This window comes from Cricetulus griseus, chromosome 4 (assembly GCF_003668045.3).
Source record: "Cricetulus griseus strain 17A/GY chromosome 4, alternate assembly CriGri-PICRH-1.0, whole genome shotgun sequence".
Lineage (NCBI taxonomy): Eukaryota > Metazoa > Chordata > Mammalia > Rodentia > Cricetidae > Cricetulus > Cricetulus griseus.
In genome coordinates this window covers 17,693,346-17,720,296 of record NC_048597.1, presented here as the reverse complement: position 1 = coordinate 17,720,296, position 26,951 = coordinate 17,693,346, and the positions used below count along the sequence as shown (strand labels likewise).

Here is a 26,951-nt window from a genome sequence, read left to right as displayed (position 1 = left end):
TTCTAAACTTAAGGGAAACACTATTTAGGTTTTTATCATCAGATATAAATATAATATTAGCAAAAAGGCATTTTGTGATTATTTTAGAAACCTTAATCAAGTTAAAGGCTGTTTTTCTTTCCCTAGATTTGTTTGTAAAGAATGCATTGAAAGATACTCGTTTGTCAAATGGTATTACTTGAGTTTTGTTATTTAGCCTTCTAATGCTATAATTATATTCTGTGTTTTTGTTTCAGTAGGTCTTGCATTCTTGTAATAAACTTCATCTCCTTATGTGATATATAGTATTCTTATGTCTTGATTAATTAAAATTGATTAAAGCTTGCTAAGGATTTTTTGTGCTTATTTTCATTAATGCTGTTGGTTTGTAGTTTTCTTTTTAGAGATTTATCATGTGGATGTAAAATAAGGATAATAGTTTTGGAAAATGAAGGAAAGTCTTTCCTTACTTTTTATTTCATCAAACTAGTTCTATAGAGTTGGTGTTAAGTCTGTTAAATCTATCAGTATTGTTTAGCACTGTCCATGGAAACCATTTGGGCCTGAACAATGTCTTTCGAGGAAACTGCTAAATTATAAATTCAACTTCCTGAACATCTTTAAAGATATATGAGTGTGTGTGTGTGTGTGTGTGTGTGTGTGTGTGTGTGTGTGTGTGTGTGTGTGTGTGTATCAGTTTTATTTTGCTGGAGAAATGGCTAAGCAGTTAAAAATACTTGCTGCCCAGTTACAAGAAATAATCCTATCACCTCAATAATTGCCTTCATGTGGTTTGTAAATTTCCCTTATTATCTTTTGGTATCTGGAGTTCATTCCCTTGTTTCATTTCTAATATTGATGACTTGGATATTCTGTCTTTCCAGCCTTCCAAGTGTTGTGTCAACTTTATGAGTACCATAAAAGAACCCAAATATTATTTCATTGACTTTATTTTTCTGTTTTTAAATTTATTCCTTTACACTAATTTTTCCTTCCCATATCTACTTAGGTTATTATTATGGGTTTTGAGGTTCAAGTGTGGATTGTGGATTTGAGATATTTTCAATGTATACACAGATACTGTTATTAATTTCCATCTGAACATTATTATAGAGGCAACCCACAAATTTTTATATGGTACAATTTCAGTTTTTCTATCTTTCTATTATGTTTGTATGGCTTCTTTTTATTTGTCTTAGCTAAGACTTCCTCTGTAACCATAGATTACTTAAGCATGTATTTGACTTTCTTTTTCATTGTTATATTTTTTCATTTACTTTTACATACCGACCACAGTTTCCCTTCTCTCTTCTCCTCCAGTTCCTTCCCCATGGCAGGCCTCCCATGGGAGTCAACAAAGTATGGCATATCAAGTTGAGGCAGGACATAACTCCTCCCCCTGCATCAAGTTTGGGCAAGGCATCCCACCATAGGGAATGGGTTCCCAATAGGCAGCTCAAGTACCAGAGACTGGTCCTGATCATACTGCGAGGAGTCCCACAAATGACCAAGCTACACAGCTGTAATATACATGTAGAGGGACTAAGTTGGTTCCATACAAGCTTCCTAGCTGTAGGTCCTGTTAGCTTCCAAGAGCTCAGGTCAGCTGTCTCTGCAGGTTCCTCAGTCATGGCCTTGACCCCACTGACTGGTACAATCCCTCATCCCCTTCTTCAACAGGACTCTCAAGCTAGGCCCAGTTCTTGTGTTTTCAAAGTATTTGGAAACAGCTTAGTACTTTCATATCAATTGATGTCTAGTTTGAGAGCATTTTTAGCAAAATAAATAAATAAATAAAACAAAAACCACACTGGGAAGTGATGCTGCATGTCTTTTTTAATCCCAGCACTCCGGAGGCAGAGTCAGGTAGATGTCTATGAGTTCGAGGTCAGTCTGGTCTACAGAGTTAATTCCAGGACAGTTAGGGCTGTTACACAGAGACACCTTGTCTTGAAAAACAACAACAAAACCTTTGTGAAATCTTGGTCTAATGATGTACTCTTGAAACCCGAATAGTCAAAAAATAGAGGCAGAAGGATTATGAATTTGCAGACAGCTTAAGTGCATAGCAAGACTGTCTGAAATGAATAAATATTTAAACAAACAAATGTATCACCTCTGTGTGATTTCAGCTGTTAATATTTTGAGATTTATGTTATATATTTGTGTTTTTATTTCAACAGCTTTTTAGGTTAGTGTGAAATCAATGGTTTTCATCATGGATTCTTGTGTGTGTGTGTGCATGTCAGTGTGTAGCAGGCTTTCTTAGGCTGCCAGCCCCCAAATCATGACATAGAGAGTTACTATTAATTATGAAACTCAGCCTATAGCTTAGGCTTGTGACAATAGCTCTTATAATTTAAATTAACTCATTACTATTTATCTACATTTTGTCTTGTAGCTTTTTACCTCTCTTCCATCTTGTACCTCCTGTTTTGTGTCTGTCTCCTTTGGTGTTTCTCCCTCCCTTAGGTTCATCTCCTCTTTTTTCCTCTCTGCCTGGAAGTTCTGCCTAACAACCTCTTGCCTAGCTATTGGCCATTCAGCTTTTTATTAAACCAATCAGAAAGCTCCTTGGCAAAGACATATCTTCATAGTGTACAAAAAGATTATTCTACAACGTGTGTGTGTGTGTGTGTGTGTGTGTGTGTGTGTGTGTGTGTGTGATTACACTTTGTTTTTATTTGTTTGCCTTCCTGAATACGCCCTCTTGTAACTCTCTTTCTTAGACTTGTCTTACACTATTCCTAGGATTTTGGGAAAATGGCATCAGGGCAATTTATTTTACCTTGGTGGCATCTAGGCTTCAGGTTTATATTTGTAAGTATGGGTTTGAATTTGACAACAGTTCTTTAGGTGATTTTTGACTATAGACAATGGCAGTGTCCCAACAATTACCATCCTTGTGGGCCACTGTTTTCCTGAACACATGACTAAGGGGACCTAACAAAAGCAAAGTTGAAGGAACTCACCAGCAAAAATCTTTAGTTCCTGGGCCTCCAATGTTCTTGCTATCTTCTCATCTTCTATTATAGCCTCCTGCTATCTCTTCAAGTCACAGTCTCCTGCTATCTGTTTTATTCTCTAGAGATATTGATATTCGGTAGAAGATTAGAAAACCCATGTTTATTCAATGTTCCTAAATGCAAATTTCTCCCTCAAATTTCTCCCTTTTCCTTTGTTTCTTTCTTTTGGAAATGGGAGGTCACCATTCAACTTCTCCATTAGTTTCTTTATGCAAGGTAAACATATAAAGTACTAGAAACCAATTAATGATTTTTTTATTGAAAGGGAAAGCTTTGGACTGAAACATTTCCATCTGTAATTTATATTTAATATGCTTTTACTTCCGTTCTTCAATTTCTTCCTGCTTGTTTCATGAAGAATCCCTCTGTAATGAATTTCCTTTGGATACTAGCTTCACTCTGTTTTGTAGTGAGCTTTTCTCACTTCAAAGTAGATACTGAATGACATCCCATGGGAGTCTTATCCATTTGGCTTATTGTTATTCCCCTGAGCCTACTGCAAGGCGTACCAAACACTAGTGCTTAATTGCTGCAAAACAGAACAGTCACTAGGAATTTAAACTTTCCATTTTATATGTTTCCTACTTTGTGCAGTCTTACAACACAGGGGCTATAGATTTGCCATGGACAATTCTCCCCTCAACAACTCTTCAGGTGTGTGGTTAGGACTCTGACAAAATTTGCCCAGAATTTCTTCAGCCTAGGAAAAAGTAATTGCAAAGATTCAGCACATGTTTAAGGTCATGTTTCGATGTGTAGAACTGCATGCAATTTTCAATTACAGACAGGCAGGATACCATGACATTTCCCATATGTGCATGTGATACTCAGCCCCGCACCTCTGAAGTGACCTCATGAATAAGGAAATATCCCTTGAAGCCACGGATAGGAGGTTTCCTAGTTCTCTGACTTTCACCTTTAATGTTTAGGCAAGTCATGGTTTGAATTGTCAAGTATTATTTATAATGTATGTATTCCTGGAGAGGGTGCAGATCTATCTTTCGGATTAGGTACTGAGTGTAATGTTAGATGTCTTGCGAACATAATTTACTTTAGACATATAATCACTAGAAAATTTACAATGGAGTATGAAGATACAGATCTTTTAAATTGGGTTCTATCTTTGCCTTAAACACTAGCAAGGCTTACTCTCCTATTTGGCATTAGATCCTGCTTAAGGAAACACAGATTGAATTCACTCCACTTTTGTTAGAAAATATGGAAATGTTTGTACATGGGGACTCTCATTGCATGCTGGAATGGAATCTCACCAGGGAGGCGAAGGCAGTTTTATTGCCTAAGAGCTGTTGATACACTCGCTACACCTTTCAAAGACATCTTTCATGCCACACAGGCAAACCGTAGCCAGTGAGGGAACAGAAAGGCTCTTCTCACATGTGTCACTCGCAGCAAACTTGCAGAGCAGCTGTGCTAGGTAGTGATGGGGATTATCACAAGACCCAATTGCAGCCATTTGCCTGCTGGAAGAGACAAGCCAGCCTCTCAGGGGACCACTTTGTTGGAGATGGTAGCAATAATGCATCTCTGTTGCTAGTGGCCATGTAGTACAAAATTGGTGCTAGATAAAATCAGAAAGCAATAAAAATGCAAAAAAAAGAAAGAAAAAGAAAACTCTGAGGTTCTGTTTTGTTTTGAAGTCTTAAAGTGAGAGAGTAAAACAAATGTTCTGGGCTTGTATTCACGGTAAAGAAAACAGAGATGCCTTTAATGAAGAAAACTCACAGGGTGTTCAGTCTTCTCATTTGAGAGCCGTTTGGGTGTGTTGAGAAATAAAGTTGCAAAGTAGGCATGTTCAGACCTTTATTTGCTACTTTTGGTAGGAAAGATTCCCCCACGCCTCTCCTCCCCTAACTACAAGGCAGAGTTTTCTGTGCAAATGAAACAGGCGTTGCAAGAATTAGATTCACTTTGGACGACTCTTCACATTCCAAGTCATCACTGCGTTAGGCAGCACAATCCCATCTCTGGTTGATGGGCAGAAAAAGTGGGCAGCTTGCCAGGTAGACGTTACCATGACTCCCAGCCCCCAAAGGTGATGCGTTTTTCAGCTAATTCAATGAAGAGTGGGCTGAACTTTGGGTCTAAACGAGACAATAGCTGCCTTCGCAGTATCAGCAGAATGGTTGATGGGAATGCACTCACTCTACATTTGGCAGAGGATCACGTGACCTGACGACTGAGATTTTGTGATGGTGCCAACGGAGACTTGGAAGCAGCAGCGGGCCTGACTTTTTTCTTCTTTTCTAGCAAGGATCAGAAAATGGTGGATCTTAATACTTGACTTTAGCCAGACTCAGCAAGCAACTGAGCTATGAAGCACAACTTCGCCTTTATTCTGGGTTTTTGGCAGGCCACCAGGAGGCTGTCCCTTTCACGCCTGATAAATTCTGCTGCTTATCTCGAAAGAGAGAGAAAAAAAGGAAAATAATAACAGAATATTGAGGCATAGCAAGTGAATCCTAAAATTATATGTGCTTTCCCCCCTCCTCTTCTGACTGCTGCTGATTTTTTTAAAATTTTATGTTAATACCTTTTTTTTTTCGGTTACTGAAGAATCCAAGTAGTTGGGTTATTTATTTATGTATGTATTTGGTTTATAATGAACAGGCATTTGAACTGGTCGAACAGGACGACAGAGCAGTGAACATGAGATCATTTCAGCCGAGTAGCAAACTGGCACCCAGCCTTTTCACCCCTTCGGTTCGGGAGTCAAACGTGTGCAGTTCTCATTTCTCAAGTCAGCCCAGCCTGGAAGGATTCAGGGTCTCTCCCACCGTCTACCATTCTGCTGCCAGCTGATGGCAAGGATTGGTCCAGCTTCGGTGCAGTGCTTTGTGCCTGGAATACGGAGAAGGAAGAGAATGACGACAAGCCCTCCTTTGCTGAGAAATAGCAGGAGCCCCGAAGAAACAGCAAAAAGCCAAACAACACAAAAACCCAGAACTTCTCAGTACATGCAAGAGTGCTGAAAAATAATGATAATGATGAGATGCGCCTGCTTGAAAACAAAACAAACAAACAAACAAAAACTCAAACCAAAGCAAACCAAAAGCAGCAAACTTTGGCTTGTCTAACTCCTGAGACATCGGGCTTTGTAGAGCAGTTCTGAAGGCAACACCACCAAATGAGCCTTCTTTGTTTTTATTTCTTTGCTTTTTTATGGTTATTTCAAAAACTGTGGCCTAAGAGCAGTACGTTGCACTTGGTGAACCCGCACTTTCGTATCAGGTATAAGTTTTGTTGTTTGCTTTTATGCTTTCTGTTACATAAATCGGCGTCTTTGCACTTTCCATTTACTCTGATTAACTCACCACTCACTTTACACTGTGTTTCTTTCACTTTCTTACTCTAATCATTAGCATAGACACTAAACTGAAAAATAGAAAACTCTCTAGAAATATGCTCCTGCTCTTGTGCACGGACATTTTGGTGAGACAGCAGTGTGGTCTCTGTGATTGCTGTGTCCAGGTTTAATTTACGCAAAGTAAAGAGTTTAGAATTCAGTAGCATGGGAAGTCAAATCTTTTCTGTGACTCATAATTTGAAATGCAAAAGAAGAAACTTCTCTAAGTTCTGAAAAGAGATCTTGCTTGAAAAATGCGCCCAAATAATGTTAAACAAAATGAGTTTATGGGGAGTTACTTACAAGGATTGCAATAGAAGAGAAGTGGGGATAGGAAGGTCGTATTCTCAGTTGCTGCGTATACTCAGTTGCTAAGTACAAAATAGTTTGTTCCTTAATAATTCTACTTCTAAAAATACATGGAAAAAGAATTTGCCCTAGAGCAGTTGCAAAGTGTTGGAAGCTGCCCTTCACTGTTTCAGTGGAGAAAGTCTGTACAAACTTGTTTTAAGTGCAAGCTCAGGTGAACACATTGCATTCCTATTTTGTCTATTTGTAGAGGGAAATTGCTAAGCAAGTTAAACATTTTGTGACAAAATGTAGATTTTACTGGTTTGGTGGGAAAGGAGTAGATGATATATTCTATTACAGTTTTATTAATTTTTTAATTAAAAATGTTCCTAAAAATGTAGGAAAAGATTCTGAAAAGAGAAAATGCTTTGGAATATGCAGTGTGTATCAAAGTTATAATCTTCATAGTAAGAATTAATATGGTAGTATAATACATGAGAAATAAAGTTTAGGAAAATTGTTATGCTATTAAAATCATATTTTGTGATATCAGAAACAGGATAAACAAAGAGAAATACTATACAGCCGGCTAAGTCTGTCTTCTTTTTGGCTATTTGGCAAAGATTTATGAGGTGCTACACAGACCTTACATATAGATAACATTTGCATGAAATGTTTTGTTGACTTTATTGGTTATTGTTCACTAATTATTTAGAAAATACCTCTTGTTCCTCCAATGTGTTAGAGGAAAGCCAACTTTGAAAGGCTTAATTAATATTGAGAAACCTGTTTTCATGTTTCAAGATCCTTTAGTTTAAAAAACATTATTTTAAATGTTATTTTAGGAACCATTAATCTCCACACTCCTAATTATCTTATTAAGCTCCATGCCAAATCCAAACCCCTTTCAGCTTTCACTGCTCCATTGTGCAGAACCTAGGCTGCTTCCTTAAGAAACATCTCCTTTCACTTTCAAACTGTTACTGTGAAAGCAACGCCAACCAAAATGAACACATAAATGCAAGCTGAGAGTGTATTTCTGTGTCATATGAGTATCCTGGGGTGGGGCCCTCAGACTCTGCCAAGCCTTAAGAAAGATACTTTTAAGGGTTTCCCCCATTTTGACATTGTGCCGTCTTCTCGGCCATCTACTTTCTTTCTCCCAATCCAGTTCATACAGATGTTCCTCGTAGGTAGCAGTTGTCTGATATTTTCCTTTTGTGGTTCTTTTAGGGGAACATTTAAAGTGGATATGAGAAGAAAAGAAAATGACCATAGGAGAAAAATCATCTCAGGTAAAAAAAAAAAAAAAGCAAAAAAAAAAAATAAGGCATGAATGTAAAGTGTAATTAACGTACAATATTTTCAAGAGAAAATTACTCTGAGCTAGCAATTGGCATTTTCATTGATGGGGTTTCTTTCAAGAGTTTCCAGAATGACTTGCCTTTGTGAACCTTTTTGTTTGGTTTGTGATCGATGCCCAGTTACCATCATTCTGAGTACATGTGTGTTTACTGACTCATACAGCACAGGTACAAGTTGGTTGAATAGGAAGCTATTTAATGAGAAAAAATATATTGTCAGTGGTTATACCATATAAAAGGAAGTACAGTCTGGGAGACAGGTATAAACTCGTAGCTTTCTTTTCAATCTTTTTCATATGTCTAATGAGACAATAAAGCCAAAGCAATAAAATCTACAACCAGTGTTTCCTCTTTTTTTCATGAAATGTATAATATATGATGAAATACTTTCACTAAAATTGAATGCATGATTGTTGATTATTTACTATAGTTTTAATAAATAGGAGAATGATTTGAAAATAAATAATGGTGAAAATTTATGTAGACCAAATTATCTGTATTAAACTCTATAAAATACATTCTATTTTTATTTATTTCAAAAAATGCCAAATCATGAAGTAATTACTATGCAGTATTATTTTTCACAATGAAGATATAATTAAGAAAAGCTAAGTCATTTTTTATATGACTGAAATGATTAACAATTGTGCAACTTATAATTTTGCGGCAGATGAGCTTAGAATTCTAAAAAGTGCATATAAGTGGTTTAATGTGTGCTCACTGGCTTCCTCCCTTACAGTCTGAAAGTTCACAAGATTAAGAATAATTTATTTCATTTCAACCTGTTGAACACAAGAGAGTTATAAACAATGTATGTTTTCTTTAAAGGATATAATTTTGGGGAAAAACAAATTTAAATATATTTTGTTGAAAGAGACTATATCATCTTTGATGTGGTACAAATGAATACAAGCAGTACAGGATAGCAAGAATTACACACTTATCATGTCATTGATTTTAGTTTTCAGATACAGTTTTTTCTATACTGTAAAGTCTAGTTTCATCCCAACTGAATACACACACACACGCACGCACACACACACACACACACACACACACACGCGCGCACACACACACACACACACACACACACACGTATGTGTATATATTTAGGATTTGTAATTTTTGTGTTCTTTACCTAGTCAACCAAATCTCATTTGTTTTACAAAAGCTATAATGTTCTATACATCCTTAAAATCATAACTAAGATTTTATGTGAATAAATACAAGGACTCTAATGCATATAAAATTAATTTAATAATTTATTTATTTTTAATTGTAGACTCATAGCACTACATCCATGTCTTAAAATAGTATAATTTATATATCCATATATGAATTCTTAATTAGAACAGTTTAACAACGTTAAAATATTCACAATTAAAACAAAAGCAATCTACAAAAAAGGGGTGGGGGAAATGAACTTGAAAAACTACTTTCTAATCCTCATGTTTATAAACCTGTGTTTAGTGGGTTTATGAAGGTCTTTAACTGGGAATATGCATCCTGAGAGTACAGCCTATAGAATATTTACACCAAAATATTAATATTATTTTCATCCCCTAATCTCATTAGATGTTTAGAACAAATGCTGCATTAGCAGAGTCCATGTGAGATGATGCCCGTTGACATAAACCCGTAGATCCGATCTTGTGGTGATGTGGACGCACAAGCTCGCTTCTATGGGTCTGTGGCAGTGTGGTAATCTGACAAAATACCATATAGAGTGCGGGTCAATTCCATTCTCAGTACATTCCTGATAACACACCAGTTTTATTTTTTTTACATAGTCTTAAAACAATCATATTTGTTATTCATGTTATATACTAATCCTTGTGTGTCTTACAAGGCAAACTTTAATTGTTGGTTTTCTGGAATTATTTGTAGCACAGCCATTCCAGGCTGAATTCAAGTGCAATAAACTGCTTTCAAAAGATTGGTGTTTTTTTAATAGCTGGCTTTGAGCAAGACCGAAATAGCTGTTGCTGAGAAACTTCAGCACATTGTCTGTTAGTTAATGCACCTTGTCCACTTCCACAGCAGAGCAAAGTCTATAGGCAGATTTTTATGTTGCTATTGAGCTTGTTTCTCTTCAAAATTGAGGCCTAATGTTACTGACTTTTAAATTTACTCACTGCTAGTGAAGTGTGGCAAACAAGACGGTCAGAAAGTGGTTTATGTTACCTATACCACAAACACAAGAGATTAGGGTAGTGCCGTAAGGTACAATTGAAGTTGACTGGTAAACCGCTAGAATATTCCATCGACAGCCTTGCCAAGCCCTTAGGTATTTGGCCGCCATATTTGGAGGAGCTGACTGAAGATATGATAAGGAGTTTGAAGCCACATTGGAAGCTGTGTGCATCCGGGTTGAGGTAGTAGGTTGTATGGTTTAGAGTTACACCCTGGGAGTTAACTGTACAACCTTCTAGCTTTCCTTGGAGCACACTTGAGCCATCGAGGAATTCTTCAACTCTTTAATCTGACTAAGCCAATTTCTGTGCAAGAAAGTAATGTGTCATGAGTATGGGAGGCCTCAATGTATTGAAATTATCACTTCAGACCTGCTTATGAAGATATTTTGCCTGTGTCTACTTATAAACAATGACACAATACTACCAATAATGGGTTGCTAATTTGGGTTGACCGTTCTAAAGAACTGATGGATAGTGAATTAAGTAGCATTAATATCGACATTTTGGATTTTTCATTAATGGTTTCACAAAATTTGACATTTAGTTTTGAAATGGATCATTGGTCTGTTTTTAATCCATGCTTAGAGACTACAGAAAGACTGTCTGTGGATGTTAATAAATTCCATAGTATATTATCTAAGTTTTCTCATGACCCATCACTTTCTAACTTATGTTATAGCTATCAGTCTGTTTATTTATATTTTCCATACTAGACTGTAAGCCCCTTGAGGGCAAAGTCCATGCTTTATTTTTCATGTATTCTTTTAATGCTTATACATCTTAAACAGTAAATATATGGAGGATGAATAAATGGGCTATAAGATTTCAGCCTCTAAAGAGTTTCTAAATTTGAGTTTCGTTTATTGGTCCAAAAATTTTTATAACTTATTTCCAGATTCTTCTAAGTCAGTAATATCTTGATTGTTTTATGGATTTGATTTACTCTATACATGCAGTTTAAAAATTTGGGACTAGCTTTTCTCTGGAATAAATAGTAGAATGAATTTTTTCTTACTAATTGCTTCATCTCAGTTTGTATATAATCTTAGCTTTAAATAATGCATATTTGTATTAACCATTTACATATCTTTTTCCAGATCAATTGTTTTTATTTTTAAAATCAATTCCAACTATAGGTCATGCCAAAAGTCTCAATTTGATGACTTAAAACAATCACAGTTTTTTATTTTATATAATTTTCTTTTCTTCTATACTGTCATTTGTTTTTCATACAACTGAGCTTTATCTGTTAGGAACCTTACAAATATGTCATAAAATTTATAATAGACAAAGATATAAAATGGAATTTTAAAATCTGGAAATATTTTTGTTTAAAGGAAAGTCATTTTCTATATCATGTTATAAAAACAAATGATGCTTTTTAGAATATTTTTGTTTGCTGTTTATTTTTGTGGCTTCTAGTGTTGCAGTGTTACTCATTTCATTTTGCATATATCATCTTTCAACACTAAATTTAAGTTACATTTGACATTAAAACTTTAATTTACAACTAAAAATATCTCAATAAATAATGGAAAATATCCTTTAAATTGTACATTTGTTTATATATGTGTGTTTATGGACAATATATATATATGTATATATATATATATATATATATATATATATCACCTTATTTCTTGGCTTTGTGATCATTAACTTTTTAGAATAGAATACTCAGGTATCCAAATATTTTGTTACTTTAAAATTGCCAATAATGACAATAAGCAATGAACTTCCTATATACAGAATATATGAGCTTTACAAACTGAGCACCAATAATTTCAACCATTATTTTTTGACATGTGGTTTGCCTAACAACCAAGGCTGCTCTGGGCCTTGCTATGTTGCTCAGTATAAATTTGAACTGGTGGCTCTCCTGCCTCTGCTTTCTGAATGATGGAATTATGGACATAATAAACCTGACCAAAATTATTATTGCACATAAACAATATTACTAGTGTCTCTGAAAAAAATCATTTCAAGGTCTGTCCCCCAAAAGCAAGGCTTCAAGAAATAATTGGGAAATTAGCTTTTAGAAAATCAAAAAGAAAAGAAATTAGGAGTAGTATGTCCTGTGGTGCTGGTTGAGCACAACAATGAGACAAATGGACTAGAAAGTAGTCAGCTAGTATATGTCTGTCATGGTTTAGACCTTAAGAACCTAGTATCCATTTCATTTGTGTTTGTATATATTTATTTACCCCAATACTGATTGTATAGGTTTGGAGGCCACCTGATATGTACATTGAAAGGATCAGATACATACTATTGCAGAGGAAGTCATGTTTTCCTTTCAACAAAGGAGAGCTAAGTGTGCTACAGAGGCCAACTATGAGATATAATGATAGTATGCTATAAAATACTACAAGAGGGGGTGAGGCAGATGGCTCAGCCATTATTACTCTTGCTGACCTTGCAGAGGACCTGTGTTTAGTTTCCAGCACACCCTTGGGTAGTTCACAACCCCTGTAACTCTAGCTATAGGAGATGTAATACCCTCTTCACACCTCTGTGAGCCTCTGTACACATATTACATGTGTGCGTGCACACGCATGAGCACACACACGCACACGTGCACGCACACACACATACACACACACACATTACCGTATCAGATTAGAGAATTATGATGTCGTGCCTGCACTTTTTAAAGGAAGATGAAGTTGTAACTCATTTGTTGCAGAAGCAACAAAAATTCTGCAGAGCAGGTGGCATAGCATCAATGAATAAGAGTTTTAAAATGCCATAGGTTGATAAAGCCAAGTCTGATAATTATATATGCCTTTGACTGTGATAAATTTTGCCAAGCCAACCCGATGGCTGCTACAATTACTGTATATATTTGGATAAAAATAAATAGCAAATATAAATATAAAAGTTAACAAGATTAATTTGAAAGATAACAAGGTCTAAGAGCATTGACGATGTGAGTTTGCAACAGGTAGAATACATGCTCAACTGGAAGGAAAACATACTACATGCTGAAGACTGGCATGCAGTTGCACAAGATCAGCGATCCAAATTGAATCATTTCCTGAGGTTGCATGTTTTACTCTATGCTAAGGGCTGTACATTTTATATCAGATGAAATGCTGATCACAACACAAACATTCTATTATTAATGAATCATACTTTACATATATATATTTTGTGGCAGTGTGCTGTATGTTTATATTCATAGTGGTTGATTTAATTTATTTTGTAAATATACTTTGATAGTATTTGAAATGCTCTTTGCCTTCTCTTGTCATCTCTGATTTACTTTCAATTCTTCATAGCTTATGACATTAAAGTAAAATGGGAGGAGCGTAAATAAAACAACAACCCAGTATAAGCAGTAAATTGAGCCTTGGTTAAAAAAAGAAAAAAAAAAAAGAAAACAACCAAGTTCATAATATTGTGACTTCACAGTATTGTGAACTACATTGGCCAAAAATCTATGAAGGAATCAGATAAATTACCCAGAATGTGTCTGTTTTAAAACAGTTCAGCAGTACATAAACTGTGCTATTAGAATATGTGAGTCATTTTCTATAAATAATTGTTTAGTTACTCCTGCTTCCCATTACCAAGCACTGACTCATAAGCGGAGGTAATTCCCCGAACAATGGGACACAGAGTCTCTTACCCTGGGCCTTAAACTCACGCCTCACTCTTCCTCCTGAGTACATACCACTTACTGATGTAGGGGTAACTGACTCCTGATTATACATTTTTTCCCCCTGATGAAACCCATTTAGTTTCATTGTGAAAGGTCTCCATTTGAGGCTAGTGGCTGCCCACAAACATTTTATTTTGTACTTTAATCTCTACTCAATAAACAAAACAACTACTCTTATAACAAGATACTATCATGTTCATCCACCAAACCTTTTCTGATTCAGGAAGAAAGGCTGATTCTGTTTTGATTTCCCCACAGAAATTACTCTGAGTTCCATTAATAATATGTACCCGAAGGGGTTGTGACTTGCCTTTGTACTTTCTGGTATATACTTAGAAAGAAACACATTTGTGTTGAATCAATGCCTGTTGTATTGTATTGAACTTTGGGTTATTTATGGGTTGTACGGGGAACCTCTGTATAAAATTATAATAAGTTTTGTTTCAGTGTAAAGCATTATGTTTTCCAAGATACTTGGAAATGTATTACTATCCTACTGTGGGCATTCTAATGGCATCTGACAGGTCTGTAGTCTACTCTTAATTAAATCTATGGTCTAATGTTTAAAGGTGATTTATGAAATTAACTAATCACTATTTATAATGAGTGCAAAACTCCTGTACACAGACATCCGTTTCTTTTACAACTCACACCTCTTTCTGTATCATTGGGTTTTAAAATAGGTTCAAGTACTCCTTGGTGAATTAAAAAATGAATCAATGAAATAAAAATATTCTGACTTAGAAGAGTAATTGTAAATCCCAGAAGACTTACACAGAGCTTTCAATTTCAGTATAAGGGACATTGGGAATATCACTTCACTTTTAAAATGCTTGTAGGCTGACCTTAAGTGTTGTACCCTTTCTTCATCCATACATGATTTCATCCTCATCTTATTGTGCAATGTGGAAGGTGTGAGATATATGTATGCGTATTTACATCTTAATCTGAAATTTCCTAAATCCACATTATGTTCCTCTCCTCCCTCGAAAAGACAAAAGCCATTATGAAAAAAAGCTTCTAGTAATAACATATAACATGTGTTTACAATTCTTCTATGGGTACTAGAAAACCTGTTGTTCAATATGTATAGTGTAGTCCACAGTTGACCAATTCAGTCATAAAGACGTGTGTGTGTGTGTGTGTGTGTGTGTGTGTGTGTGTGTGTGTGTGTACACTGATGCACCTTGGTGTGCATGTATGTGTCATCAAGAGTCATTCTTCTGTGAATATTTTCTTGAGCAAAGAGGCAAAGAGTTTTTCACGGGCCTGGGACACACCAAGTAAGGTAGACAGGGGCCCAGTAAGCCTCAAGATCTGCCTGTCTCTTCCTTCCCACTTCTGAGACAGCAACACATGTCATCACCAACTTGGCTTTGAGGTCTGAATTGAGATTGACATGCTCACACAGACAGCACTTCATTACCTGAACTATTTCCTATGCCCAATTAATCTTAAAAATTAGTACATATATGTCACATATTTTAAAATCAAACATTCTAAAGAAAATAGATACATAATATAAACAAAATTACACACACACACACACACACACACACACACACACACACATATGCACATTTTGTAAGACAATCATGTGTTTTTGGTTTTGTGGATTACAACTATCAGCCATCTTTCTTCCTAAGTCTTATGATTTATCACCTATTATCTCTATTTTTGCTTGCTTTATAAATGCCTTTTACCAGGAAGGAAAGCTAGGGAGAATTCTTTTTACCTTGAGGGTTGTTTTTTTGTTTTGTTTTTCTAATTCTCTACTAACTTAAAAGTGATAGAATTTTATTTATGCCTTCTGAAACATCCAACTTAGAACATCTCTTATTCATTTTACACTTATATTTCAGTTGGTTCCTATAATACTAATACTAATTGGGAATGAATGTAACTGACGCTGAGCAATAACATATAGTACTTGATGGGTTGCTTGAAGTATTGTTACCTAATTGTTACAAACAAGTCTTATAACTCTTGGGTCTAACCCATAGCACCACAACTAGTATTAGTAATAATAATGATAGTTCTTGGATACATAAATGGTAACTTAATTATTCTTAAAACTGTTTTCTGTATCATCCATAAAATCAGCCACTAGCCAATTTGGGTCAAACATTTGGTATTTAGTATAACTGAAGCATATAATTTTACATTTTAGTCAAAATTTAAATAGTTGCATGTGGCTGGTGACTAATGCATTAGATTTTGGAATGGTGAAGTTTCTATGTTGGTAAATCTTGTTCATTCTCATGGGCTCTTTCAATTGATTATATATATATGTTCATTTTATTTCCTCTCAGAAGTGCAAATGTTTCACAATTTCCTAGTAGTCCACAAGAGCTTAAGAGAGTGGTGATTGTAGGAAATTGCTGCTTGCCAATATCTGGATTTTTAAAAAAGTTTATTCAAACCCCAGCTCAGGTAGAAATGAAAACCCTCTCCTACATATACCATCAGCTTCTCATCTGCCTACCTATACATAATCTATATTTTATTTTTATTAAGTATACGTTTTTAAAATAGTGGCTAGAGCTTATTTTATGAGGTATTTAATTAACAAAGTCCATATAATTAGCCAGCTAAATCCACTGAACAATATTGAAGAAATAAAAAGCAGTGTTTTAAAAATGACTCAAGGAATTACATGATCAAAAAACTACTATGTATTATGCTTGAACATTTGAATGTAAAATATAGGAAAGATCATATAAATAAGGACTGATTCACTACATGAGTGAGTATAGGTGTTTCCTTTAGATTGGCAGCAACATGAAAATAGTACATTGAGCATGGTCTTATGAAAGCTCCAAAGATGGCATGCAAACTTCATCAGTGAAAGGGTTTTTTATCTCTTGAAAATATTAAGAGAAATCATAAAATCATGCTTTTATATTTTGAAAAGCAAAATATTTGCATTTTATTTTTAAAGAAGTGTTTTTTAGCTCCTACTCTTAAACATCCCAGGTGGTATGGTTTGTTCTGTAAAAGTATCAGTTATCTTTTTAAACACAAGAAAACCGTGCTCAGGACAATACATGAGCATGAGTATGTAACTATGTATGTGTGTACATGCATTTGCCACACTTATATGAATGGTAACCCTTAAAATTAAAAGCTATGTGACTTCCACTGTTGATCTTTGACTGTTCTATGCCAGTGTCTCTAATGACCTGACATCATTCAGGATGCACAGTCAAGAGTGAGGGAACGATTTGACCACTTGACTCACTCTGAGTGCAGCTTCCCTGCTCCCGTACTTACCCTTTCCAGACTTCTTGAGACTAAAACACTGTTTCAATTTAGAGATTAAAACACTGTTACAATTCACACAGTAACAGTTCAATAAGGTTGTTGTTTTTCTTTTTTCAGGAATATACAAATGACATGAGGTTAATAAACATGTCTGACAACAGGTACTATATTTGCTCCTGAGTGAAATTTCTAATTCAGTGCAGTTCAAAGTTTATTGTCTACATCATGGTCACTTCTGTTCCACAACATTTGAAAACAAAGAGCTTTGCAGGCTCCTTGTGACATTAATATTCAGGAAGCATTTAACGTTGTTCCTAAATTGAGGATTCGGGCACAGCTCACCTTTTCTTCCCTATCTTCTAATGATGTTAGTGTGAACTTTGACTTTTTCCCTTCCTTGTTTCAATTTTAAGCCTCTTAGAAGACTGCCTCTCAATTTGTCCTTCAAAACTTTCATCGGGAAGAATGAATAGGGTCGATGTTAGCAGTCTTGGAAAGTTCTCAATGCTACTTAGCTTCTTCACTCCTCCTTCTTGAGCATAGTCAATGGCTTTCTCCTTCCCAGGAACACAGGGATGGAACCTCACCCTGGGAGTGAGGAATACCTAATCTTAGGGCAAGTCTGATCAACATGACAACAGGAGCTGGCTTTTCCATCATGCTTCAAAATAGCTTGTCAACACCTCTAGTATTACTTGATGATTTTTAAGGACTAAACGATGATGACACTGAACAACCATGGTGGCTAGTAGATAAAAGTATATTGTGAAAAGATATGTTATATGGTTCCGTTCATGTTTTATTGATGTGTGGATGGATACAGTCCTAGAAAACCTAAGGAGGCTTAGGTTTTCTTCATGTCTCTTCTTTTTCCTGGTTCTTCCTTCTTACCTTTGGACTATTATGGTATATCTGCCTGGATTACTGCTTTGAGCAGATCACATTAAAATATCTTCATTGTTAGGTAAGACGAAGTATGTCTCACCTCTTTTCTCTGAAATCCCAGCCTGTCTTCCTGCCTCTGAAGTTAACTTTTTGCCATTCATGTGTAATGCCTACTTTAAGAATAGGCCCAATCCTGTCACTCCTGTGCACATGCAAATTTGGGAAAACAACAAACTGCTAATTGTGTCTGTGTTCCTACCTCTAAAATAGGGATAATGATCTTTCCAGTATGATTTCTTTAGACCATGGAGAAGGTAGAAAACCATTTAATAGAGAGAAAAGAAGCATCCATGTCTGTATAAACAACTAATCAAGTCAATGAAAATCACTCATTTGAAGTCTTACATGTGTACACCTAGGAAATGAGATAGCACAGTGTTTTCTCCAATGCTCTCTCTAGGGAAAGGATGGCTAACCTTATTTCTCCTCTTTGCCTTTCCATATTTTCTTATCTGATATGTGCTTCCAGGGCTTGATGCAATGAAGCTAGAGAGCATTGGTAGGATTTAATTTCCAGGTTAATCATCTGCCTAGTTTGTGTGTGCTGTCTTTGTCATATAATGCCATAGGGAGCTAGTACTGCCTTACAATTTTATCCCATTGTTTTTCCTTAAAAGAGGCACCACTTTCCGTTTGTGCTAAGAATGCATACCATTCCTGTTTGCTAGGGTTGGGAGTGCTTTTAAAACTCCATGGGTCTTTATTTGTTAATGATTTTATTATATATTTTTTGAGACAAAGTCTCTGGAGGCCAGGAATGGAGTACTATAAGTATCCTCTTGAGGTTTTACTTTTATTTTGTTTATATTATAAAGGTGGGGGGGTGGGTCTGTGTGGGGGCATTTGCATATGCATGCAGGTGCCCATGGAGGTGAGAAACAGACATAAGATCCTTTGGAACTCATATGATAGCCAGTACTGAGTTGCTCAGTAGCCAGTACTGAGTTCTGGCAACCTAAGTTGGATCATCTGTAAGAGAAGTACTCACTCATAAACACGGCCATCACTATAGCCGCTTGCCCTTTGACCATTTAAACATGGTTCTTTACTGTTCTTTTTCTTTAGGTTGACTATACCCCTGTGTCAGAGTCTTGGATGGTTTCCCAAGGCAGTGTTAACTTTAATGTGTACATTTAGGAAGCAATATATACATCTAAAGTTTGGGGGTGTAATATGCTTGTATGACAAGTAAGATCCTATTCTACCCATCTGCAAAAAGACCCAGGACTATCCCTGGTGCATGGATAAAGGTCTAATACAGGACAGTAAATAATATGTCTACTGACTTAGGTCTTTAGCTCCTGTTTCCTTTTGAGATTGTCAGTGACTCAGTGAGCTGTGATGGCGGCCTTGCTTGGTTTCTGCTATGGGTTAGATTTTAAAGTACCTCGGCCTAAAGAAAAGTTCTTTTCAGATTTTGTAGATAAACAAGAGCAGATCAAATATCGGTTTTTGTTGTTGTTGCTTAAATAGTTTTGTTACAATTCATTTACTTTGTATGAAGCACTGGCAAATTTAGCCAGTAAAAAGTATGGATCACTGGTTTGACTTAAATTTAAAATAGACAATTTAAAAGAATTCTCTTCTTACTTTTTAATGTTATGAGTTTTTGCCTGCAGGTATGTATTCACTTGAAGTGTATGTGGTGTTCTCAAAGGTGAGAGGGCATTAGATGACCTGGAATTAGAGTCATAGGCAGTTATGGGCCACCATGTAGGTGTTGTAACCAAGCCCAGATAATTTGCTACAACAGCAAGTGCACTTATCCAGTGAGCCACCTCTTGAGCCCAACAATGTTTTAAAAAATATTAGTATGTTCAAAGTAATATCTGTTTCTGTTGTCTATATGAAATTCACATTTTACTTGGACACCTATTATTTTTTCAGGCAGCTATGATTAAAAATCATTTTCAATACTAATTTTCTATTATGAGGACATATGAATATATTTGCCTGTGGCTAACTAGGTAACAAAATACACATAATTAGAATATGAAAGATGAACTATCAGAGGAAAACATGCCAATCAATTGTTGCAAGAACTTACATCAAAGTCCTAAAACATACTTAAATCTTCCTGAAATGTTGGGACTATGTAAAATCGGTGGTTTAGATGACTCAATAGCTAACAAATTGCATCTAGTAGACCCAAGGCAACTTGTAACATTATCATACACTTTAGGTGATGAAGAACTGTTAGTGTTCAAGCCTCCTTGTATGATGACTTCCACGATGGCTTAAACAGCTTTTGCACTGGCTGCTCCAGCATTCTTTTGTGTACTCTTTAAGGAAATCTTCTGAAAATCAAACTCTGTTCACTGCTCAGGTGATGTAAGACTTCACTAGTTTTTCATATGCTCAGCCACTGTGAGTTTAGAATCACTAGTTTTGGAGATATCGGTTGTCCTAGTAAGATAAATCTCCTATACATAACCTATGTTGCATCTGTTTGCCCTTATCATGAGAAGTCACACCCTCTAGATACTTTCACAGACTCATTCCTCCTCTCCTCACTGTCTCAGTTGCTCCCTGTGTAGTGACCCCCCTGCTTTTTTGTTTCCATGTACCTCTGTGTTCAGATTCCCCCAGTGGAGGCTTCTCTACCTTCTCATGAACTCCTAGTCCCCACCCATGTTTGGAGGCTTGGGCTGGTATTCCTAACTCTGGAAATTTTCAGTGTCACCACCAAGCACGTATGTTCTCACTACTGTTCACATCCAGTAAATCTCTTTTGTAATGAGGGAACTCACGGGGCAATCTGAGGCCTAGTTCCTTTACTTCATATAGAAAAGCATAAATTCACAATGATTTAAAGATGTTTTCAGAAGACGTAGAGTCAGGAGCATGGGTTGTGCCATTATTTAGTCATTGTGAGGTTGAGCTTCTCTGTACCATGACATCATTACAGTCACAGAATGCTATGCTTGAGATAAGAACTTAAAGTACTTTGTTGGATTAGGTAGAGTGGGTGCTCAGAAAGTGTTCTTTGTTACTGCTTACTCTTTTGATTAAAAAAAGAGGACATTTTGGAGACAGTGTGTGAGACCAGGCTTCCATTAGAGCAAAGAACCTTAAATTTCCCTACCTTGAGAAATTTCTTCTTCCTTATCCTAGACAAACATCCATTGTCACTTAGCAACTCACATTTATGATTATAAATTCATTTTGGGGGGATGTCATTGTGTAAAATATCACAGAGTACACATGAATAAAATGCTACAGTCTACTGTATGTGGTGGTAGGTGGCTAGGTATACCTGACCTGTGACTGTCACTCAGTACATGACTGAAGCTCTTTGACATATAATCCTGTACTATGTGATATATGATTCCATAATCTCTCTATGTTCACATTTTACTCCTTGTCTGGCATGTAGTTGAAGCTCAGGGTTCTTGAATGAATGAATGTATGAGTGAATGGTAATAACACATTTGTTACTATCCTTCTACCCGTTAATGACAGATGTGAAAGAGACCTGCATTTTATTGTTTCTATGGCTGTTTAAAAGTAAATCATAGTGCACTCCGGTGATGAGATTTTGAAAGGCTGTCCCTTATTTCTGCTAGATCTTTACCAACACATCATATTTTAATGTGACCCACAGTTAAGACATTTTTTTAACTTCTTAAGTTCTTCCCCTCTCTGTATTACTGACTCAAAGAGGTACGTGTGTTTTTAAAAGCTCAATAAAGCAGCTGCTCTGAAAGACATTAAAGTAATTTACAGTTTGCTTCCACCAGCCCAGTACAAATTCAACCCATGCTTTCCCCACCTTCTGTCTCTGCTACTTATGAGCTCATACTTGTGAATTACTACTATCCATTTTACTCACTGCAGACCCATGCCTGATGTAGTGGAGTGGAAGGTCACCGAAGTACACAAATCTAGCTTTGGGTATGAGACAGCCAGTGCACATATGTGGCAGCATCATTTTGTATGTGAAGAGGCAATGTCTACATCTTACATTCAATTCATTTGTAAATAGCACAACAAAACATCATAGGGCTCTTGTGGGATTAAATGAGATGGTGGCATTTAATTTATGTTATAAATAATATGGAGCAAAGATGACATTAAGTTAAAGCTGTTGTGGTCGAGTACAAATGAGCATAGAGAACTTTTGACTGTTCCATTCATTTCAAATGTTTTTCAATTTTATCAGCACATATTGCTTGCATAAAATAATGGGTTTAAAATGAAATGCTCTTGAATACACACAGTGACTTTAGCCATACCCAAGCCTTCTTCACTCCCACTTATCCCCAACTCCATTCTGCCACTACCTCGGTCCTTCCAGAACAGTGTCTGTTTTACTTCTGTGTGTGCATGCATTGGTGTGTGTGTGTGTGTGTGTGTGTGTGTGTGTGTGTGTGTGTGTGTGGAGGGGGGGTGCATACAAGTGTGCATGCATGCTTAATGTTTTTGAATCATTTTGCTTTCTGGGAAAATAGCATTTATTCTTCAAGATCAGCTTATTCTCAGTGTTGACAGTAAGATGTGGTTTGTAATGTCAAAGCAGAGTGCTCCTGTTTCTTAGTTAATATTGCATCCTTTTGTATTTTGTCTTATTCCATAAACTATCACAAAAATTGTCTTGTGTCACAGGTAATACTTGTGAAGGAGACTCCTCTAGTCATTTGCTGACGGGCCCTCATTCAGGTCAGGGAAGAGACTCTGCGAGTAAGAATGATTGTTGCATAAGCAGAAGAAACAAGTTGAGAGATCTGTACCCATTATAAAAAAAAAAGGAGGCAATCATTGTTTAGATACCTACGACTCTAGTACTCTGGAATTGAAGTCAAAGGGAACTTTGGGGATTGCTGGCTGTATGCAGGCAGCCTGGCTAGTTCCAGTTTCAAAGAGAGTCTTTGTCTCAAGAGATTAAGGTGGAGAGTAATCAAGCCTAGGGTCCTCCTCTGGCTGCCATACACATGTGCCTATCCATACATATACGAGTGCTTATACCACCACACACCTATGTGCTTGTACACAGAAATGATCATCATATCCTCACTGAATAGCAACAACTGCAAAACTAAGGTTTCAACTCTTTGACAAACCATTTGGGGGAATGATTTCTACAGTATTTATTAACTTAGCAATTGATGAGTTTCTATGAAGTAGAAAAATATCTTTGTCTGGTTAGCTTGGTATCCACAAGATTGACAGAGGACAGACAAACAGTGGAAGTTATTTCTGGAATAAAATGAAATCTTGTAACAAGAACCTATGAACAAATCTAGCAGTTTTTGCTTAGTACTTTTTGTGCTATGCTGTGTTTTCTTTTGTACAAATTTCAAATTTCTTACTGTTTAGAGATAAGATCTCACTATTCGGCTCATGCTTGTTTCAACCTTGTGGTTCTCATGCTCCAGCTTTCCAAATGCTTGTATTACTGATATGGGGCAGTGTTCAGCTTCGAATTTCATCTTATTTTACAGATTCACTTTATGAAAATTGCTCCTGAAAGAATTTGGATGTCCAAGAGTGGTCCCTAAAGGACCAATACTTATAGGACCTGGGAATCCTTTTGATTCTGCAGTGCAACTACCTATCCTCTGTCCTCCAGTGATGTCTGCTCATGGTTAAAGTGAAGCAGAAGCAATGCTTCTGTTGTTTACATGTTTGCTTTCCCTCAGTTACGTAGAAATCAAGACATAAATTCCTCTACACTTCATACCAAACTGGAGTGGTTCATTGTGTGCTAGCCACTGGTTATTGCCACCTTAATTTTGTAATCATGCTTACTTTTGAGGGTCTTTGTTGTCTGCAGACTATTGTTAGGGTTGTTACCTCCCTTTTACTGTGAAGGGAGAAGAGAGAAGGAGGGAACAGAATCATAAAGATTAGTGCTCAATTGATGGAGGAAACAGAAGCTTGTTCAAATTTGGGTTTCCTCTCTTTCATTTTAGTGTGTACCTGTGAACAAACTTGCCCACTGTCTCTAAAGGGCACTCCCTTAGGCCAGTGACAGAACCTATCCTATAACAACAGCCCCAAGAGAAACATTATTTGCCATGGGAGTTATAGCAAAGTACCCAGAAATTCCATTTAAACACTTGAAGTGAGAAATGGCCCTCAGTGTGTCTTTCATTTCCTTGATTCCAGGGAAAAATGCAAACAAATGGGGGCTCCAACACTAGGCTGTAAGTTTGAATCTCTTACAATGGCCCAGACCTTTCCTTATCAGATGCCTTATCTGTAGAGCTCTGGTAACATCAAAAGTTCCTGAACAGTCACTTGTTATAAACTTAGAATAGGGTCTGCTTAGTACTCGTAGTTAAAAGAACTATAGTCATTATTGCTATTTGTTATTTGTGAAAATTAAGTCTCATCTGACTTGAAATGCATAGAAAGTGCTTGTATTTCTCTTTATATATAAGAACGGCATTCCCTCCTAAAACTAGAAGTTAGGAAGTTCAGAATCAGCTTCTTCATTTGTTAGAAGACTTTGGAACAGATTTCTCTGTTTATTAGAGGGTTTTCCATCACTCCATCTTGAGAACAAGCATTCTGAGCATGTGGAAAATGAGCATATCCCCCTGGTGCCTTTGGCAGCACATCAAGAGCATATATAAATTTACATTACAAGTCCATCTCTGTCCTGACACTTCCCTGAACTTCATCTCTGTAGGATGATACTTTAATAATGACTTCTTGTAAACATTTGGAATGGATTCAGACATAGGTTAGTATGGTTTCTGGTAAACATCAAGAGGAAGATTGCTCATTGATTTTATCATATATCTTGCAGATCTACCCATTGTGTATCATTCTCATCCCTCTACTAAATCTAGACACTACAAGATATGGGGTTGTCTTTAAAGCCTTGCCCTTCCATTTGAGGGGAGTCAGAGACACCTCCCCTACAAGAAGGAAGAAAACCTTGTGTCAACAGCTGTCAGTGAAAATCTGTCCCTACAAGTTTGTGTCATGGAGCATTAATATTCTTTATATGGCCAACATTTCTAGCATTTAATTTTCCAGATGTATTTTCAAAAAACATGTTATAGTACGGTCCATTACCAATCACTAATAGAGAGTTTTATGACTCACTTTTGGACCAAAAAAAAATGATCATTTGTTCTGTGAGGATACATTTGCAAAACTAGATGTGGTAACATTTAAATGGCCACTTATTTCTAGTAGAATACCGCTCTGACTGTAGCCTAAAACTTAGATTTTCAATTCATGGCATCATTATCTTCAAACCCAGATGGATGTATTTTGCACTTAAGGAGCATAAGTGAAACCAGTTGGATGGAAATAGGCTGTGTCTTATCATTAAGAAATTTATAAATGGAAAAATAGTGATTTGCATACTAAATGTATGGTTGGAGGCCAGGTCCATCCCCCAATGGAGTTTGGCTTTTCAAGAAAGAGGAAAGCAACACACATCTCCACTACATGCTCCTTTGTTAAAGAATGGTGGCTCCAGTATCCAGTGGTCAAGCTGAGCCATGTGAGCTCTTTCATGAGTGTGATGAGCATTGTGGGGATTCTTCCATGACTCATCTGTCCCTTCCATCCACAAAACTTTTATTTTATGCATATTCTGCATTTTAAATTTCTAGAAAATAGAGCTCTTAAAATAATGCCATCACCGCCTTTAATCCCACCACTCAGGAGACAGAGGCAGGCGGATCTCTGTGAGTTCGAGGCCAGCCTGGTCTACAAGAGCAAGTTCCAGGATAGCCTCCAAAGCCACAGAGAAACCCTGTCTCAAAAAAACCAAAAAAAAAGAAAGAAAGAAAGAAAGAAAAAGCCATCACTGTTGTTTCTATCTTATTTTTAACCACTTTGTGACCTGTGAGGATCCATCAAACAGTTTTCAATTCTTTCTTTATTGATGTCTCCACAGTCAGTTTCCAACATTCCTAAGGACAGCTGTAAAGTAAACAATGATTTCCTGAATTTATGCAGTGCCTATAGTGTAAATATTTCTGCAGAGAGAGGTTTCTTAGTCTAGAATACACATCCTGAAAAGCAAGGTGATAGCCTGTGAAGTTTCTTTTTCTTTTTCTTTTTCTTTTTCTTTCTTTCTTTTTTTTTTTTACATTTCTGTCTTCTGTAAGATTTACTCATACTTACATAAACCTCAAGTGTTTGTTTTATAGCTAATCTCCACTGACAGCTCTTCCAAACTCTGTTTCTATGTTGCTTAAAGTACAAAGGGTACGATAAAGAAATGAAATGGAGGTTAAGCAACCTGTCTGAAGGCTCAGAGCTAGCTGCTGACTGTGTCAAGAATCAAACAGAGAATCAAACAACACTGGACCCACTGTTCCTTTAAAGGGCTCATTGTTTCCATGTGGCTCTTCTCAAGAGTAGGGTCCAACATCTTTACTTGTCAATGTAAAATATCCTTTACACTATTAAGGCATATAAATCATACAAGTTAATATGCCAGTGTAATGTTTATAACCCATGACAACTAACCACCAGTAATATAATATGTCAAGCATGTATTTAATTGCTAATTCTGGGCTGATAATTCTGAGGATAATTTTTGTTTTGCTTTGTTTTACTTTCAGGAAGTCACACAAGTTCCAGTAATTAGTGGTAAATGAAAGCACAACCTGATAAAACACCTGCAGACTTTAAAAATTGATTTTGTAATATGAATACTCAACAGGCTCCCAAAAGGTTTCCTTATCACAAACTTAAGAATGGCAAATGTGATTAGTGAAGTTAGTTGGATTTTGGAAACAGATACAAACAGGATACTTTCTAAAGGATGAAAGAAAGACAGTTCAGTGGAAGCATTTCTCTGTACACTTAGGGCTGCAGATTATGAGGTGTTCCTGAATTATCCTCAGAAAGGGGCTGAGACAAGAGAACTTCCAAAGCCCTCTCACA

At 36.4% G+C, this 26,951-nt stretch overlaps 1 long non-coding RNA gene and 1 other non-coding gene across 2 annotated transcripts; both read left to right on the top strand.

Annotated features, from left to right (window-relative positions):
- The first annotated feature begins 5,857 nt into the window (after nucleotides 1-5,857).
- LOC107978275 lies at nucleotides 5,858-25,746 on the top strand. Its single transcript, XR_003484785.2, has 3 exons — nucleotides 5,858-6,254; nucleotides 7,894-7,955; nucleotides 23,534-25,746. It is a non-coding gene; the product is annotated as an uncharacterized LOC107978275 (long non-coding RNA).
- Mirlet7c-1 (microRNA let-7c-1) lies at nucleotides 10,392-10,471 on the top strand. Its single transcript, NR_105089.1, has one exon. It is a non-coding gene; the product is annotated as a microRNA let-7c-1 (primary transcript).
- Nucleotides 25,747-26,951: the final 1,205 nt, after the last annotated feature.